Source organism: Symsagittifera roscoffensis, chromosome 2 (assembly GCF_963678635.1).
Source record: "Symsagittifera roscoffensis chromosome 2, txSymRosc1.1, whole genome shotgun sequence".
NCBI lineage: Eukaryota > Metazoa > Xenacoelomorpha > Acoela > Convolutidae > Symsagittifera > Symsagittifera roscoffensis.
Window position 1 is genome coordinate 35,392,116 of NC_087063.1, and position 17,801 is coordinate 35,409,916.

General features: G+C 31.1%; 2 protein-coding genes across 4 annotated transcripts in view; both read right to left on the bottom strand.

Moving 5' to 3' along the window:
* Positions 1-17,801, bottom strand: part of LOC134838950 (survival of motor neuron-related-splicing factor 30-like) — a 131,112-nt gene that overhangs the window by 66,454 nt on the left and 46,857 nt on the right. The gene's annotated exons all lie outside the window — the stretch shown is intronic.
* LOC134838946 (dnaJ homolog subfamily C member 7-like) overlaps positions 1-17,801 on the bottom strand; it is a 175,496-nt gene that overhangs the window by 64,991 nt on the left and 92,704 nt on the right. The window lies entirely within an intron of this gene.

Consider the following 17,801-nt stretch of genomic DNA (forward strand, 5'->3'; position numbering starts at 1 on the left):
AAACGGTAAAGTAAATATCGGGAAAGGTATTTTTTCGTTTTAGTGCACACACAAAGTCTACAACCGATTCTTTTGTTTCTCAATTATCTAATATGATATTTTCTGACTGACTTAGTTTGATTTTAGGAAAACTCAAAATTAAATCAATAGTACGCTTATTGTTACCCGTTTACAGCATTATAAGTAGAATTAAAATCTTTGGGTAATATCTCCTCTTTTTCTTGCTTTTCTTGCTTTTGTTACAATTTTTTTTTTTGGAAAAGTTCTTTGAGGTTGATAAACTGAGTAAGGAATTAGAACAAATTGATCCATACTACGTCAATCGTTTAATGACAAAAGGAGTGATAGTAGATAATAATTGTAAGCCTTTTGGCGAGCTTAAAAAATGTTTTCTTTTATGCCATGAAGTTATTCTTTATGTGAGTTCTGACATTACTCTTCGATTTTTTACTACCTCTATTTTTCGGAGATCCTGTAGCTCGCCACGCAGCAATTATATTTTAGACATTCGCTGAGGAACTGAATGAAATTTTTTGGACAAAAGAGGATGAATTGTTTTTGAAAATTTTAGGAAAAATTTGAAATATTGGGAGTATAGAGACGTATTGTATGCTCATTGTTCAAAAACTTAGTTTCTGTATCTGCTGATACACATTTTTTTGATGAACAAAACCGCCGTTTGTGCAACATCTTAGTGAATCAACAGTTTTTGGAGTTAAATTAATGATTAAATGACCATAAGGAATAGATGTTGCATCTTGATACCACTCTTTCAATTGGGATCCTAGAACTAGTTGTTGACTTAATCTATTGATTTGTAAAACATCTCTCGTTGACTTGAACAAAACTATATGTAAATTTTGTAACATAACATCTCTTCCCAATTTGCTTTGATGAAACAAGTCATGCTGATACATATAATGTATTCAGTCCCCTATGTCTTCCAGCAGTAGCAATTATTAAAAACTGCTTAGAATTTGAAATTTCTTCACAAGCGTCATCAAATATGAAAAGGTATTTTTTTCTATTAATGGGAAGGTTTTCAATCAGTTCAAAGTCAACTCCTTGGATAAAGTTGAGACTTTTTCTTTGCATTTGTCCATAAAGAGGTTGATAATGTTGATAAAATAGAAATTTTTGTCAAAATTTGGTTAAAATGATCCAATTTTTATCCAATCAAAAACAAGATGCAATATTCCAGATCCATTCGGACCAACCTGCGAATTAAAAATTCGTTCTTTGGTAGAAATTATTTTATTCATAGCTTTGGAAAAGGTAAAATTTAGCCGAATGTGCTTGATAAAAATGCTACCCAAACTGTTGTTTCTTCACATGTAGTTACTATGATTCGAACGATTGCAGATGCTAGTATTAACCTTATGACAAAAAATTGGCACAGAAACTAAAAGAGATCTATGACACGTACGTACAAAAAACTTCCATGACTTTCCTTCAGGATTCTTCTCATCAAAAACAAAATTTCCTAAGTTCAGTTGTTTGTCACTTTCATCGCCCATCTCACCTCTGGAATGAAAAAATTGATATTGGTTAATATCTAAATTTTATAATATCTAAATCTAAATTTCTTTCTAAATACCTAAATCTAAATTTCAAAGATAAAACAAAGTGATTTTCTTGGCTTACAGTTTATTAAAAAACATCGAGTCCATGTTCCGTATGCAAATGCTTTTCTTTCTGCACAGTAAAGAGTTTTTGCATAAAAAAATGGGTAGTTGCTACACCTCCAATAATATTCTTTATCTTTGAAAATCAAATTCTGAATTTCTGAGCTTGCGTGGTCATCCATGTTTGTAACCTTTAATTTCAAAATTTCTGACAGAATTTTACATTTTTTATAACCTTTTGCAAAAAACTCCCTTTCTGACCTTTTAATTTTTTCAATATTTTGTCATATTAGTATATTTTTTATAACCACTGCTCCAAATGATTCCCTGAAAGGGCTTCGTACACCAAGCAAAATAAGATGTTGATTTGAAGTTTTTGTGAGGCAGAAAAGTATATCCCACATTTTGCCTATTTTCATAAACTCCTATCTCTTTTACTATTTTGTTTTCAATACACTGGATTCAATACACGCGAAAAAACATCAACGGCAACCAATAAATGTTTGACTCCTTGTTTTGACACGCTAGTTTGTCCGCAAAAGCCAATTCATTTCACCAAACTTCATTGATATATTTTGAAAACGGTTGAAGTCCTTGGAAACGTCTTATTGGAGGACCAAAATTTGTATACGATGTCTTGGTTTGTAAAAATTGTTCTACTTTCTGTTTTGACAAACTGCTTGCTTTACTCAAATTTCGTAAAAAACCGTACGCATCTTTTTCCCAAAAGCACATTTTGATCAGACTTACCTTTTCAGATTTTGAAAGGGATCCAAAATCCTCCGTCTTTCGAATTGACATTCTTGTTGATAACAAGTTTAGGTGGAAATTGAGTTGCTTCTAAAACGGTAAAGTAAATATCGGGAAAGGTATTTTTTCGTTTTAGTGCACACACAAAGTCTACAACCGATTCTTTTGTTTCTCAATTATCTAATATGATATTTTCTGACTGACTTAGTTTGATTTTAGGAAAACTCAAAATTAAATCAATAGTACGCTTATTGTTACCCGTTTACAGCATTATAAGTAGAATCAAAATCTTTGGGTAATATCTCCTCTTTTTCTTGCTTTTCTTGCTTTTGTTACAATTTTTTTTTTTTTGGAAAAGTTCTTTGAGGTTGATAAACTGAGTAAGGAATTAGAACAAATTGATCCATACTACGTCAATCGTTTAATGACAAAAGGAGTGATAGTAGATAATAATTGTAAGCCTTTTGGCGAGCTTAAAAAATGTTTTCTTTTATGCCATGAAGTTATTCTTTATGTGAGTTCTGACATTACTCTTCGATTTTTTACTACCTCTATTTTTCGGAGATCCTGTAGCTCGCCACGCAGCAATTATATTTTAGACATTCGCTGAGGAACTGAATGAAATTTTTTGGACAAAAGAGGATGAATTGTTTTTGAAAATTTTAGGAAAAATTTGAAATATTGGGAGACGTATTGTATGCTCATTGTTCAAAAACTTAGTTTCTGTATCTGCTGATACACATTTTTTTTGATGAACAAAACCGCCGTTTGTGCAACATCTTAGTGAATCAACAGTTTTTGGAGTTAAATTAATGATTAAATGACCATAAGGAATAGATGTTGCATCTTGATACCACTCTTTCAATTGGGATCCTAGAACTAGTTGTTGACTTAATCTATTGATTTGTAAAACATCTCTCGTTGACTTGAACAAAACTATATGTAAATTTTGTAACATAACATCTCTTCCAATTTGCTTTGATGAAACAAGTCATGCTGATACATATAATGTATTCAGTCCCCTATGTCTTCCAGCAGTAGCAATTATTAAAAACTGCTTAGAATTTGAAATTTCTTCACAAGCGTCATCAAATATGAAAAGGTATTTTTTTCTATTAATGGGAAGGTTTTCAATCAGTTCAAAGTCAACTCCTTGGATAAAGTTGAGACTTTTTCTTTGCATTTGTCCATAAAGAGGTTGATAATGTTGATAAAAATAGAAATTTTTGTCAAAATTTGGTTAAAATGATCCAATTTTTATCCAATCAAAAACAAGATGCAATATTCCAGATCCATTCGGACCAACCTGCGAATTAAAAATTCGTTCTTTGGTAGAAATTATTTTATTCATAGCTTCGGAGAAGGTAAAATTTAGCCGAATGTGCTTGATAAAAATGCTACCCAAACTGTTGTTTCTTCACATGTAGTTACTATGATTCGAACGATTGCAGATGCTAGTATTAACCTTATGACAAAAAATTGGCACAGAAACTATAAGAGATCTATGACACGTACGTCCAAAAAACTTCCATGACTTTCCTTCAGGATTCTCCTCATCAAAAACAAAATTTCCTAAGTTCAGTTGTTTGTCACATTCATCGTCCATCTCACCTCTGGAATGAAAAAATTGATATTGGTTAATATCTAAATTTTATAATATCTAAATCTAAATTTCTTTCTAAATACCTAAATCTAAATTTCAAAGATAAAACAAAGTGATTTTCTTGGCTTACAGTTTATTAAAAAACATCGAGTCCATGTTCCGTATGCAAATGCTTTTCTTTCTGCACAGTAAAGAGTTTTTGCATAAAAAAGAGTAGTTGCTACACCTCCAATAATATTCTTTATCTTTGAAAATCAAATTCTGAATTTCTGAGCTTGCGTGGTCATCCATGTTTGTAACCTTTAATTTCAAAATTTCTGACAGAATTTTACATTTTTTATAACCTTTTGCAAAAAAACTCCCTTTCTGACCTTTTAATTTTTTCAATATTTTGTCATATTAGTATATTTTTTATAACCACTGCTCCAAATGATTCCATGAAAGTGCTTCGTACTCCAAGCAAAATAAGATGTTGATTTGAAGTTTTTGTGAGGCAGAAAGGTATATCCCACATTTTGTCTATTTTCATAAACTCCTATCTCTTTTACTTTTTTGTTTTCAATACACTGGATTTACAAAACAACCGGAATCCCGATGTTAACTGTTTTCACTGAAAATTTTAGTCAAAATGACTAACAATTGAACAATGCATAAAATGTTGAAGCAAAAATTTTAATATCTAAACAGAAGAGTAATTCAGTCACGTGACCAAGAAAACAAGAACTAGGAAATCTAGGTAAAACATAACAATAACCAAGTCCTTTATTCGTAGTAGTTTTCACAGATTCAACTGCATCATATAAAATTGCATGAAGTCTGAATATTTTTGAATTTGCAAAACAAGTAATCCATCCAGAGTTTTCGTATCCAATTAGACTCCCAAAAGAAATTTTTTGACCATTTCTTTCAAATTTATGTTTGAGTGCAAAAAAATACAGGTACATGAAAAAGAGTTTTTTTTCTTTTTGTATTTGATGAAAAGTCATGCTTAATCAAACTAAAACTTCTGAAAATTTCAATCAATTTCTGAAAGTTCATTTCCTACAGTGCATTCAACAATAAGGATACAAGTTTCTCTGAATGTTTCTACATAAGACAAAACCGATGGAATAAAATCAATTAGTTCATCATACTTCTCTTTTTCCAACTGAAATTTTGCTTGTTTCTCCTAGTGTTTTCTTTCTTACGATATTTTATAGAATCTATTTTTTTATCATCTGATTTTTAATTTAGAAAAACTTTACGGGTTTCATTATGAGGGTTCTCTCAAATTTAGAAATTTGTGATTCTGTATCCAAATCTTGCAATTTTGGTAAAGTTTGGGACTCCAAAATTTTAAGCAAAAATTTTTGGGACTTTTCTTTTGAGACGATATGAGAAAGTCCCAAATTTTTTGTCCAACGACAAGGTTTTTGGAAAAGGTTTTCAGCATGAATAACAGTGTTCCGTATTGCTGATATCATTTCTCCTTCTTTTTCTCTATGATAGACTTGCTGGAATTTTTTGATTTAATCCGATTCATTTTTCTTTATTAATTGGAAGGAAAGTTCAAACTAAGTTTTTCCGTTGTAGGATTTTTCGGATCAAGAAAATCTCCCAATTCTTCTTTGATTTGTATCAAGTTTAATATATTTTGGAAAGATATTTTTTTGACAATATTTTTTTTTTGATATGAGACTCAGAGCCAACGGATCAGTAGTAGATTTTTTTTAAAAATGATGTTTGAAAATATATATAAAAAAGAAATGTAGATGACTCACTGTACATTCCAAATAAGTTTACATTACCTTATATGGAACAGTAAGTAGGTGATGAACCAAATATGGACGTTGGGTAGGTGCGAAATTTACTTTATAAACAATTCAGTGTAGATAAAAATCATTTGTAACAAATAATCGGTGATGACATCTGCTATTTGTCAAGCAAATTCCACTTTTTATTCGGACCACAATGCAAAATTTCTTTTCATCTCTGTCTCGGAATGTTTTTATGAAAAATTCATTGTCATCCAAGTCTACTGTGGATCTAACCATTCATCATTCTGCCCAGAGGAAAATTGCAAATTTCACTTAATATTAATCGGATCATCGCTTGATCAAACTTTGCAAAGCTGAGATAAATATCAATTCATCTCTCAAATCGTTGACTGTATTTATACTTCCTACAAAAACAAATTTTTTCCAACATTATTTGATCAAGAGGTGAAGCCTTCAATCAATTGAATCAGACAGTCGAACACAACCTGAAATGCAGAATAACGAAAAATTATCCAGTTTGTTAAAGAAATGCCTGCTGCGAATAAATTCAAAAGAGATCCTGTAGCTCGCCACGCAGCAATTATAATTTAAGAAATTCGCCGAGGAACTGAATGAAAGTTTTTGGACAAAAGAGGTTGAATTGTTTTTGAAAATTTTGGGAAAAATTTGAAATATTGGGAGTATAGAGACGTATTGTATGCTCATTGTTCAAAAACTTAGTTTCTGTTTCTGCTGGTACACATTTTTTTGATGAACAAAACCGCCGTTTGTGCAACATCTTAGTGAATCAACAGTTTTTGGAGTTAAATTAATGATTAAATGACCATAAGGAATAGATGTTTCTTCAGATGTAGTTACTATGATTCGAACAATTGCAGATGCTAGTATTAAACTTATGACAAAAAATTGGCACAGAAACTAAAAGAGATCTATGACACGTACGTCCTAAAACTTCCATGATTTTCCTTCATGATTCTCCTCAACAAAAACAAAGTTTCCTAAGTTCAGTTGTTTGTCGCATTCATCGCCCATCTCACCTCTGGAATGAAAAAATTGATATTGGTTAATATCTAGATTTTATAATATCAAAATCTAAATTTCTTTCTAAATACCTAAATCTAAATTTCAAAGATAAAACAAAGTGATTTTCTTGGCTTACAGTTTATTAAAAAACATCGAGTCCATGTTCCGTATGCAAATGCTTTTCTTTCTGCACAGTAAACAGTTTTTGCATGAAAAAATGGGTACTTGCTACACCTCCAATAATATTCTTCATCTTTGAAAATCAAATTCTGAATTTCTGAGCTTGCGTGGTCATCCATGTTTGTAACCTTTAATTTCAAAATTTCGGACAGAATTTTAAACTTTTTATAACCTTTTGCAAAAAACTCCCTTTCTGACTTTTTAATTTTTTCAATATTTTGTCATATTAGTAAATTTTTCATCACCACTGCTCCAAATGATTCCATGAAAGTGCTTCGTACACCAAGCAAAATAAGAAGTTGATTTGAAGTTTTTGTGAGGAAGAAAGGTATATCCCACATTTTGTCTATTTTCATAAACTCCTATCTCTTTTACTATTTTGTTTTCAATACACTGGATATACAAAACAACCGGACTCCTGATGTTAACTGTTTTCACTGAAAATTTTAGTCAAAATGACTAACAATTGAACAATGCATAAAATGTTGAAGCAAAAATTTTAATATCTAAACAGAAGAGTAATTCAGTCACGTGACCAAGAAAACAAGAACTAGGAAATCTAGGTAAAACATAACAATAACCAAGTCCCTTATTCGTAGTAGACTTCACAGATTCAACTGCATCATGTAAAATTGCATGAAGTCTGAATACTTTTGAATTTGCAAAACAAGTAATCCATACAGAGTTTTCGTATCCAATTAGACTCCCAAAAAAATATTTTGACCATTTCCTTCAAATTTATGTTTGGAAAAAATACAGGTACATGAAAAAGAGTGAAATTCTGAAATTTTGCTTGATTTTCCAAGTGTTTTCTTTCTTACGATATTTTATAGAATCTATTTTTTATCATCTGATTAATAACTTAGAAAAACTTTACGTCTTTCATTATGAAGGTTCACTCAAAATTAGAACTTTGTGATTCTGTATCAAAATCTTGCATTTTTATTAAAGTTTGGAACTCCAAAATTTTTAGCGAAATTTTTTGGGACTTTTCTTGTGAGACGATATGAGAAAGTCCCAAATTTTTTGTCCAACGACAAGGTTTTTGGAAAAGGTTTTCAGCATCGTGAATAACAGTGTTCCGTATTGCTGATATCATTTCTCCTTCTTTTTCTCTAAGATAGACTTGCTGAAATTTTTTGATTTAATCCGATTCATTTTTCTTTATTAATTGGAAGGAAAGTTCAAAGTAAATTTTTCCGTTGTAGGGTTTTTTGGATCAAGAAAATCTCCCAATTCTTTTTCGATTTGTATCAAGTTCAATATATTTTGGAAAGATATTTTTTTGAGAATACTTTTTTTTGATATAAGACTCAGAGCCAATGAATCAGTAGTAGATTTTTTTTTTAATGATGTTTGAAAATATATATAAAAAAGAAATGTAGATGACTCACTGTACATTCCAAATAAGTTTACATTACCTTATATGGAACAGTAAGTAGGTGATGAACCAAATATGGACATTGGGTAGGTGCTAAATTTACTTTATAATCAATTCAGTGTAGATAAAAATCATTTTAAACAAATAATCGGTGATGACATCTGCTATTTGTCAAGCAAATCCCACATTTTATTCGGACCACAATTCAAAAATTCTTTTAATCTCTGTCTCGGAATTTTTTTAATGAAAAATTCATTGTCATCCAAGACTACTGTGTATCTAACCATTCATCATTCTGCCCAGAGGAAAATTGCAACTTTCACTTACTATTAATTGGATCATTGCTCGATCAAACTTTGCAAAGCTGAGATAAATATCATTTCACCTCTCAAATTGTTGAATGTATTTATACTTTATACTTCCTACAAAAACAAATTTTTTCCAATATTATTTGATCAAGAGGTGAAGCCTTCAATCAGTTGAATCAGACAGTCGAACACAACCTGAAACGCAGAATACCGGAAAAATTATCCAGTTTTGCAAAGAAACGCCTGCTGCGACTAAATACAAAAGACATCATCTCAGTTCTGCTCAGTAGCTTTCGTCCACTCAGACTCTTGGATCAGCTTATTTGGAAAGGATTCGAAAAAAGCTGTGTATTTTTTTCTAAAAAAATGATTGTTTTGTTGCTGGTTATGGTTCTGGAAATAGTGAGAGTGTCAATTTTTTTTTACTGATAATTGAATTTTTGCTTATTAAATTCTTGTCAAAATTAGTTTTAATTCAAGTTAAAAAAATTTTCAGCGATTAAATTTGTTCTTTTTCTCACATGTGTGCAATTTGATGGTTATGAAACTAAATTTTTGATTGGTTCCGCTAAGTAGAATCCATATTTTATCTGTATTTGATCAAACAGTTTGCGGATAAAGAGAGTTGTGCTATAGATTTTTTTTCTTCACAAGCGTCATCAAATAATAAAAGGTTTTTTTTCATTTTTGGGAAGGTTTTCAATCAATTGAAAGTCAAATCCTTGGATAAAGTTGAGATTTTTCTTTGCTTTTTTCCATAAAAATGTTGATATTGTTGATAAAAATAGAAATTTTTGTCAAAATTTGATGAAATGATTCAATTTTTATCCAATCAAAAACAAGATGCAATATTACAGATCCACTCGGACCAACCTGCAAATTCAAAATACGTTCTTTGGTAGATATTATTTTATTCATAGCTTTGCAGAAGATAAATTTTAGCCGACTGTACTTGATAAAGTTGCTACCTAAACTGTTAAATTTTCAAAAAAGTCTTTGCGAGACCGACAAATTTTCTATCCACTTTTTCGAGAAATGAATCTGGTTCTACGCTTGCATTCTTTTTTCTCATACCAACTGTTTCCGAACTGTTTTGTTCCCACATATTTTTCAAATGTTTTGAGTTTTACGTCCACTAACAACTTTCCCAATCTCTGGAGCGGCGATTTCAAACAAATCTGCTTCCAATTTTTTTGCAGCTGGGACAGCATAATTTTCAATAAAGGGGATTGCAGTTCTCCCAAGAATTTGCGGAAGAGCTCCAAAATCTCATCCACGTTGTCTTGCATTTCCTCAAAAAATAGAGAAATTAGATGAATTTTGAGCAACCATTTCGTATGAAATTTAAATTAAAATGGACTATTCGAAATCTTGCGGAACAAGAGAACAACTCGGGTAATTCCTACGGACACAAAAAGAATTTTTTGCCTTTACTATCTCTTAGTACTCTCATGATATTATAAAAGGTCTTTTTAACAGTTTTTTCAAACTGTAAAATTTTAAAGGAATGATAATTCATGTACTGTCCTGTAGAATTTATATCTCCACTTTTTGATTTAGAGATGATTGGAATACAACGCAATTAGGGAGTTTTTGTATCAACGACTATGTTATATTTTACTATATCACTATAAAATATCAAAGAATGTATTCTTATAATGTCGTAAGAATACTGAGGATAATGTGGACCTTTTCCTTTCCTTATAATTACTGCTTGATTTCGTTCTAAATCACAACCAAAAACGTGACTCAAGTCAGAACTTTGAATAATAAACACTGATTGATTCTCAGGTAAATGAACGGCAATCTATTCTGTAAATTTATCTACTGATATATAGATTCCGTTTTATTCAAATGCTTCAACACCTAGACGTTCTCGAACTTTTTTGTTCATGGCTACAACTATAGCAACAAATTTTGGATACAATCCTGGTTCAATTTGCATTGGTTCAATCTTTCTTTTCTCCTCAGGGGTTTTTCTGCCATCTACGAACGTAAATTTTCCTTCAGTAACACTTTGGTACAAAGAAAGGTATAATATTTCTGAAATGGTAACCTTCCATTCTCCCTTCAAATGTATTTGCTCATGTAGAAAGTTTGTAAAAGCACTAAAACTATTATTTGCATAACAATTGAAAGAAGCGTTAGAAACTAACTAAATAGTAAAAGAATCCATGACAACTCATTGATGGAAACTTAGTTTCAAAAAAGATTTACCTTCAATTCGAACTTTTTCTCAGCTCTTTTTTATCACATTTTCCTATATTTCCTTCTTTGTCTAGATCTTTGATGATGTATTTAGAAGGCTTTTTTTGTAGATATTGCCGAATTTTTAAAATTTTCAGCTGTAAATTGTGGTTTGTAAACCTTTCGAAAAGGAATATCAATCTTTGAAGTTCTCACTCCATCTCCAACTTTGAAATTTAGTTCATTACACCTTTTTAGTATTGTCTATTGTACAAAATGGAGAGGAAATCAGTATTCATGACGTCTCTAGGTGATTTCCCTAAAAATCCATTGATGCGACAATTCATTGTAGACACAAATTGGGGTAATTTGTGAATGAATTGTTCAGCATGATCTTCTATATAGTAATTAATTATGTGTTTTACTGATCGAATGGCTCTCTCTGCAACCGCAGCTTTTGGTTTCTCCCGTAATCTGTTTTTAATCAACCCAAATTTTTTCAGAGGTGTTTTTTCGAGTAATATATTTTTTGAAAGCTTGCAAAGTATCTTTGGCATATTTTGTTTTTATTATTTGAACTCTGAAAAATTGCGAAAAAACATCAACGGCAACCAATGAATGTTTGACGCCTTGTTTTGACACGCTAGTTTGTCCGCAAAAGCCAAGTCATTTCACCAAACTTCATTGATATTTTTTGAAAAAGCTTGACGTTCTTGGAAACGTCTGATTGGAGGACCAAAATTTGTATACGATGTCTTGGTTTGTAAAAATTGTTCTACTTTCTGTTTTGACAAAATGCTTGCTTGCCTCAAATTTCGCAAAAAACCGTACGAATCTCTACCCCTAAAATACATTTTGATCAGACTTACCTTTTCAGATTTTGAAAGGGATCCGAAATCCTCTGTCTTTCGAATTGACATTCTTGTTAATAACAAATTTGGGTAGAAATTGAGTTGCTTCTAGAACGGTAAAGTAAATATCGGGAAAGGTATTTTTTCGTTTTAGTGCACACACAAAGTCTACAACCGATTCTTTTGTTTCTCAATTATCTAATTTGATATTTTCTGACTGACTTAGTTTGATTTTAGGAAAACTCAAAATTAAATCAATAGGATGCTTATTGTTACTCGTTTACAGCACTATAAGTAGAATCAAAATCTTTGGGTAAAGTCTCCTCTTTTTCTTGCTTTTCTTGCTTTTGTTACAATTTTGTTTTTTTTTTGGAATCGTTCTTTGGGATTGATAAACTGAGTAAGGAATTAGATGAAACTGATCAATACTAAGTCAATCATTCAATGACAAAAGGAGTGATAGTAGATAATAATTGTAAGCCTTTTGGCGAGCTTAAAAAATGTTTTCTTTTATGCCATGAAGTTCTTCTTTATGTGAGTTCTGACTTTAATCTTCAATTTTTTACTACGTCTATTTTTCGGAGATCCTGTAGCAATTATTTTTTAGACATTCGCTGAGGAACTGAAAGAAACTTTTTGGACAAAAGAGGATGAATTGTTTTTGAAAATTTTGGGAAAAATTTGAAATATTGGGAGTATAGAGACGTATTGTATGCTCATCGTTCAAAAACTTAGTTTCTGTTTCTGCTGGTACACAATTTTTTGATAAAACTGAACCGCTGTTTGTGCAACATCTTAGTGAATCAACAGTTTTTGGAGTTAAATCATTGATTAAATGACCCTAAGGAATAGATGTTGCATCTTGATACCACTCTTTCAATTGGGATCCTAGAACTAGTTGTTGACTGAATCTATTGATTTGTAAAACATCTCTCGTTGACTTGAACAAAACTATAGGTAAATTTTGTAACATAACATCTCTTCCCAATTTGCTTTGATGAAACAAGTTATGCTGATACATATAATGTATTCAGTCCCCTGTGTCTTCCAGCAGTAGCAATTATTACAAACTGCTTAGAATTTGAAATTTCTTCACAAGCGTCTTCAAATATTAAAAAGTTTTTTTTTTCCATTATAGGGAAGGTTTTCAATCAGTTCAAAGTCAACTCCTTGGATAAAGTTGAGATTTTTTCTTTGCATTTGTCCATAAAGAGGTTGATAATGTTGATAAAAATAGAAATTTTTGTCAAAATTTTGTTAAAATGATCCAATTTTTATCCAATCAAAAACAAGATGCAAAATTCCAGATCCACTCGGACCAACCTGCGAATTAAAAATTCGTTCTTTTGTAGAAGTTATTTTATTCATAGCTTTGGAGAAGGTAAAATTTAGCCGACTGTACTTGATAAAAATGCTACCCAAACTGTTGTTTCTTCTTATGTAGTTACTATGACTCGAACGATTGCAGATGCTAGTATTAACTTTATGACAAAAAATTGGCACAGAAAGTAAAAGAGATCTATGACACGTACGTCCAAAAAATTTCCATGACTTTCCTTCATGATTCTCCTCATCAAAAACAAAATTTCCTAAGTTCAGTTGTTTGTCACATTTATCGCCCATCTCACCTCTGGAATGAAAAAATTGATATTGGTTAACATCTAAATTTTATAATACCTAAATCTAAATTTCTTTCTAAATACCTAAATCTAAATTTCAAAGATAAAATAAAGTGATTTTCTTGGCTTACAGTTTATTTAAAAACATCGAGTCCATGTTCCGTATGCAAATGCTTTTCTTTCTGCACAATAAAGAGTTTTTGCATGAACAAATGGGTAGTTGCTACACCTCCAATAATAATCTTCATCTTTCAAAATTAAATTCTGAATTTCTGAGCTTGCGTGGTCATCCATGTTTGTAACCTTTAATTTCAAAATTTCTGACAGAATTTTACATTTTTTATAACCTTTTGCAAAAAACTCCCTTTCTGACCTTTTTATTTTTTCAATATTTTTTCATATTGGTATATTATTCATAACCACTGCCCAAATGATTCCATGAAAGTGCTTCGTACACCAAGCAAAATAAGATGTTGATTTGAAGTTTTTGTGAGGAAGAAAGGTATATCCCACATTTTGTCTATTTTCATAAACTCCTATCTCTTTTACTATTTTGTTTTCAATACACTGGATATACAAAACAACCGGACTCCCGATGTTAACTGTTTTCACTGAAAATTTTAGTCAAAATGACTAACAATTGAACAATGCATAAAATGTTGAAGCAAAAATTTTAATATCTAAATAGAAGAGTAATTCAGTCACGTGACCAAGAAAACAAGAACTAGGAAATCTAGGTAAAACATAACAATAACCAAGTCCTTTATTCGTAGTAGACTTCACAGATTCAACTGCATCATGTAAAATTGCATGAAGTCTGAACATTTTTGAATTTGCAAACAAGTAATCCATACAGAGTTTACTTATCCAATTAGACTCCTAAAAGAAATTTTTTGACCATTTCTTTCAAATTTATGTTTGGGTGGAAAAAAATACAGGTACATGAAAGAGAGTTTTTTTCTTTTTGTATTTGATGAAAAGTCGTGCTTAATCAAACTAAAACTTCTGAAAATTTCAATCAATTTCTGAAAGTACATTTCCTACAGTGCATTCAACAATAAGGATACAAGTTTTTCTGAATGTTTCTACATAAGACAAAACCGATGGAAGAAAATCAATTAGTTCATCATACTTCTCTTTTTCAAATGAAATTTTGCTTGATTTTCCAAGTGTTTTCTTTCTTACGATATTTTATAGAATCTATTTTTTATCATCTGATTAATAACTTAGAAAAACTTTACGTCTTTCATTATGAAGGTTCACTCAAATTTAGAAATTTGTGATTCTGTATCCAAATCTTGCAACTTTGGTAAAGTTTGGGACTCCAAAATTTTTAGCGAAATTTTTTGGGACTTTTCTTGTGAGACGATATGAGAAAGTCCCAAATTTTTTGTCCCACGACAAGTTTTTTGGAAAAAGTTTTCAGCATCGTGAATAACAGTGTTCCGTATTGCTGATATCATTTCTCCTTCTTTTTCTCTAAGATAGACTTGCTGGAATTTTTTGATTTAATCCGATTCATTTTTCTTTATTAATTGGAAGCAAAGTTCAAAGTACGTTTTTCCGTTGTAGGGTTTTTCGGATCAAGAAAATCTCCCAATTCTTTTTTGATTTGTATCAAGTTCAATATAGTTTGGAGAGATATTCTTTTGAGAATACTTTTTTGATATGAAACTCAGAGCCAACTGATCAGTAGTAGATTTTTTTTTTAAATGATGTTTAAAAAAATATATATAAAAAAAGAAATGTAGATGACTCACTGTACATTCCAAATAAGTTTACATTACCTTATATGGAACAGTAAGTAGGTGATGAACCAAATAAGTTTACTTTTTAAATAATTCATTGTAGATAAAAATCATTTTTAACATATAATCGGTGATGACATCTGCTATTTGTCAAGCAAATCCCACTTTTTATTTGGACCACAATGCAAAATTTCATTTCATCTCTGTCTCGGCATTTTTTTATGAAAAATTCATTGTCATCCGAGACTACTGTGTATCTAACCATTCATCATTCTGCCCAGAGGAAAATTGCAAATTTCACTTAGTATTAATCGGATCATCGCTCGATCAAACTTTGCAAAGCTGAGATAAATATCAGTTCACCTCTCAAATTGTTGACTGTATTTATACTTCCTACAAAAACAAATTTTTTCCAATATTATTTGATCAAGAGGTGAAGCCTTCAATCAATTGAATCGGACAGTCGAACACAACCTGAAATGCAGAATACCGGAAAAATTATCCAGTTTTGCAAAGAAACGCCTGCTGCGAATAAATTCAAAAGACACCATCTCAGTTCTGCTCAGTAGCTTTCGTCCACTCAGACTCTTGGATCAGCTTATTTGGAAAGGATTCAAAAACTCTGTGTATTTTTTTCTGAAAAAATGATTGTTTTATTGCTGGTTATGGTTCTGTAAATAGTGAGAGTGTCAATTTTTTTTATTGATAATTGAATTTTTGCTTATTAAAGTCTTGTCAAAGTTAGTTTTAATTCAACTTAAAAATTTTTTCAGCTTGTATTTTTCAATTTTTCAATTTGTCAATTTCAATTTTTTCAATTTGTATTTTTTTCTCACATGTGTGCAATTTGATGTTTATGAAACTAAATTTTCAAATAGTTCCGCTAAGTAGAATCCATATTTTATCAATATTTGATCAAACAGTTTGCGGATAAAGAGAGTTGTACTATAGATTTTTGTTCTGCACAAGCGTCATCAAATATTAAAAGGTTTTTTTTCCATTTTTGGGAAGGTTTTCAATCAGTTCAAAGTCAACTCCTTGGACAAAGTTGAGATTTTTTCTTTGTATTTTTACATAAAGAGGTTGATATTGTTGATAAAAATAGAAATTTTTGTCAAAATTTGTTGAAATGATCCAATTTTTATCCAATCAAAAACAGGATGCAAAATTCCAGATCCCATCGGACCAACCTGCGAATTCAAAAATCGTTCTTTGGTAGAAGTTATTTTATTAATAGCTTTGGAGAAGGTAAAATTTAGCCGACTGTACTTGATAAAAATGCTACCCAAACTGTTGTTTCTTCACATGTAGTTACTATGATTCGAACGATTGCAGATGCTAGTATTAAACTTATGACAAAAAATTGGCACAGACACTAAAAGAGATCTATGGCACGTACGTCCAAAAAACTTCCATGACTTTCCTTCATGATTTTCTTCATCAAAAACAAAAATTTCTTAAGTTCAATTGTTTGTCACATTCACTCTTCGATGGTAATTGGGTTCTCCAGAGATCCTTCTTCCCAAGGAAAAAGGAACTCGTCGACTGGTTGAGCCACATATCTAGAGTCAGGAGTGTCGGGTTAGTTCATTCCCACATGCTCAGCCACTTCACCTCCATCCTTTCAATCTCTTCAAGTTGGTTCTCTGTCATGGCTACTTGCGTTATATAGTGTTTGTTGAAATCCCTGCGCATCACTTCCACCATGTGCCAGACTTGGATTGAGATGTCCATTCGTGCCAGAAGAACTCCATAGACTGTATCTCGTACTTAGACTTGTACTGGATCAGGCGAAACTTTTACCGAGAACATAAGGTTGCTGGTAGCAATAATCAGTTTCTTGAGGAATTTGATAGTTATAAAAGCAAACTTTCGAATGGTTCCGCTAAATAGAACCCATATTTTATCAATATTTGAACAAACAGTTTGCGGAAAAAGAGAGTTGTGCTATAGTTTTTTTCAAAAACTTTAGCTGTTTTTTCTATACTATCATAATTTGGAATATCCAGCTAGAGTTTGCCATAGAAATATCTTCTGACGCTTAACGCTTCTCATGAATGCGTGAATGAAAACCAAAATTTTAATTTCAACTCGGGTTTTTATGCTAATGATAAAATCAAGTCTTCTAAAGAGTCGCAAAGATTTGTTACAAGCTTGCTATGGTTTTTAAAAAGATTAATTGTTCTCTACATAATATCAAAAATTGATGTATTTTGCCTTGAAAAGATTCTCAACCGCTTGTGACGTATGCGAGCTGATAGTACTTACAATTTTAATTTAATTTCAGGCCAAAGTTATTTGCATGTTTTCTAATTTGAAACGAGGAATTATTAGAAGATCCGAAAAAATTTCTTCTATCCAGTTTAACTTCTTTTCGGGAAATTTATGAGCGTCCCGTTAATTAATTGCACTGACTGATAGTAAAGCATTGGAGAAATGTCTTGGAGGCAGGTTTGGTTAGGTCTTGCTTCATGACATCAATTTTCTATCCACGCTGCCAATTTCTATAAGAGTTGACAGCTTAGTTCGTAATACAAATAGATAAGAAAAAACTAGGAATTAAATACAAGGAATATTATTTGCTTTATTTCAATTAATACGATGTTTTTTTCGGATGTCCGTGTACGTTTATGGTTCATTGATTTATTTAAAAAAAACTACCTCAATACTTTTTTACAAACCAATTTGTTCAAGTAGTCGCCATCAGATGTCATTTTTGAGCTGATTCTTTGACTAGTTCTTTTCGTGAATTTAAAAATATCCAGTTTA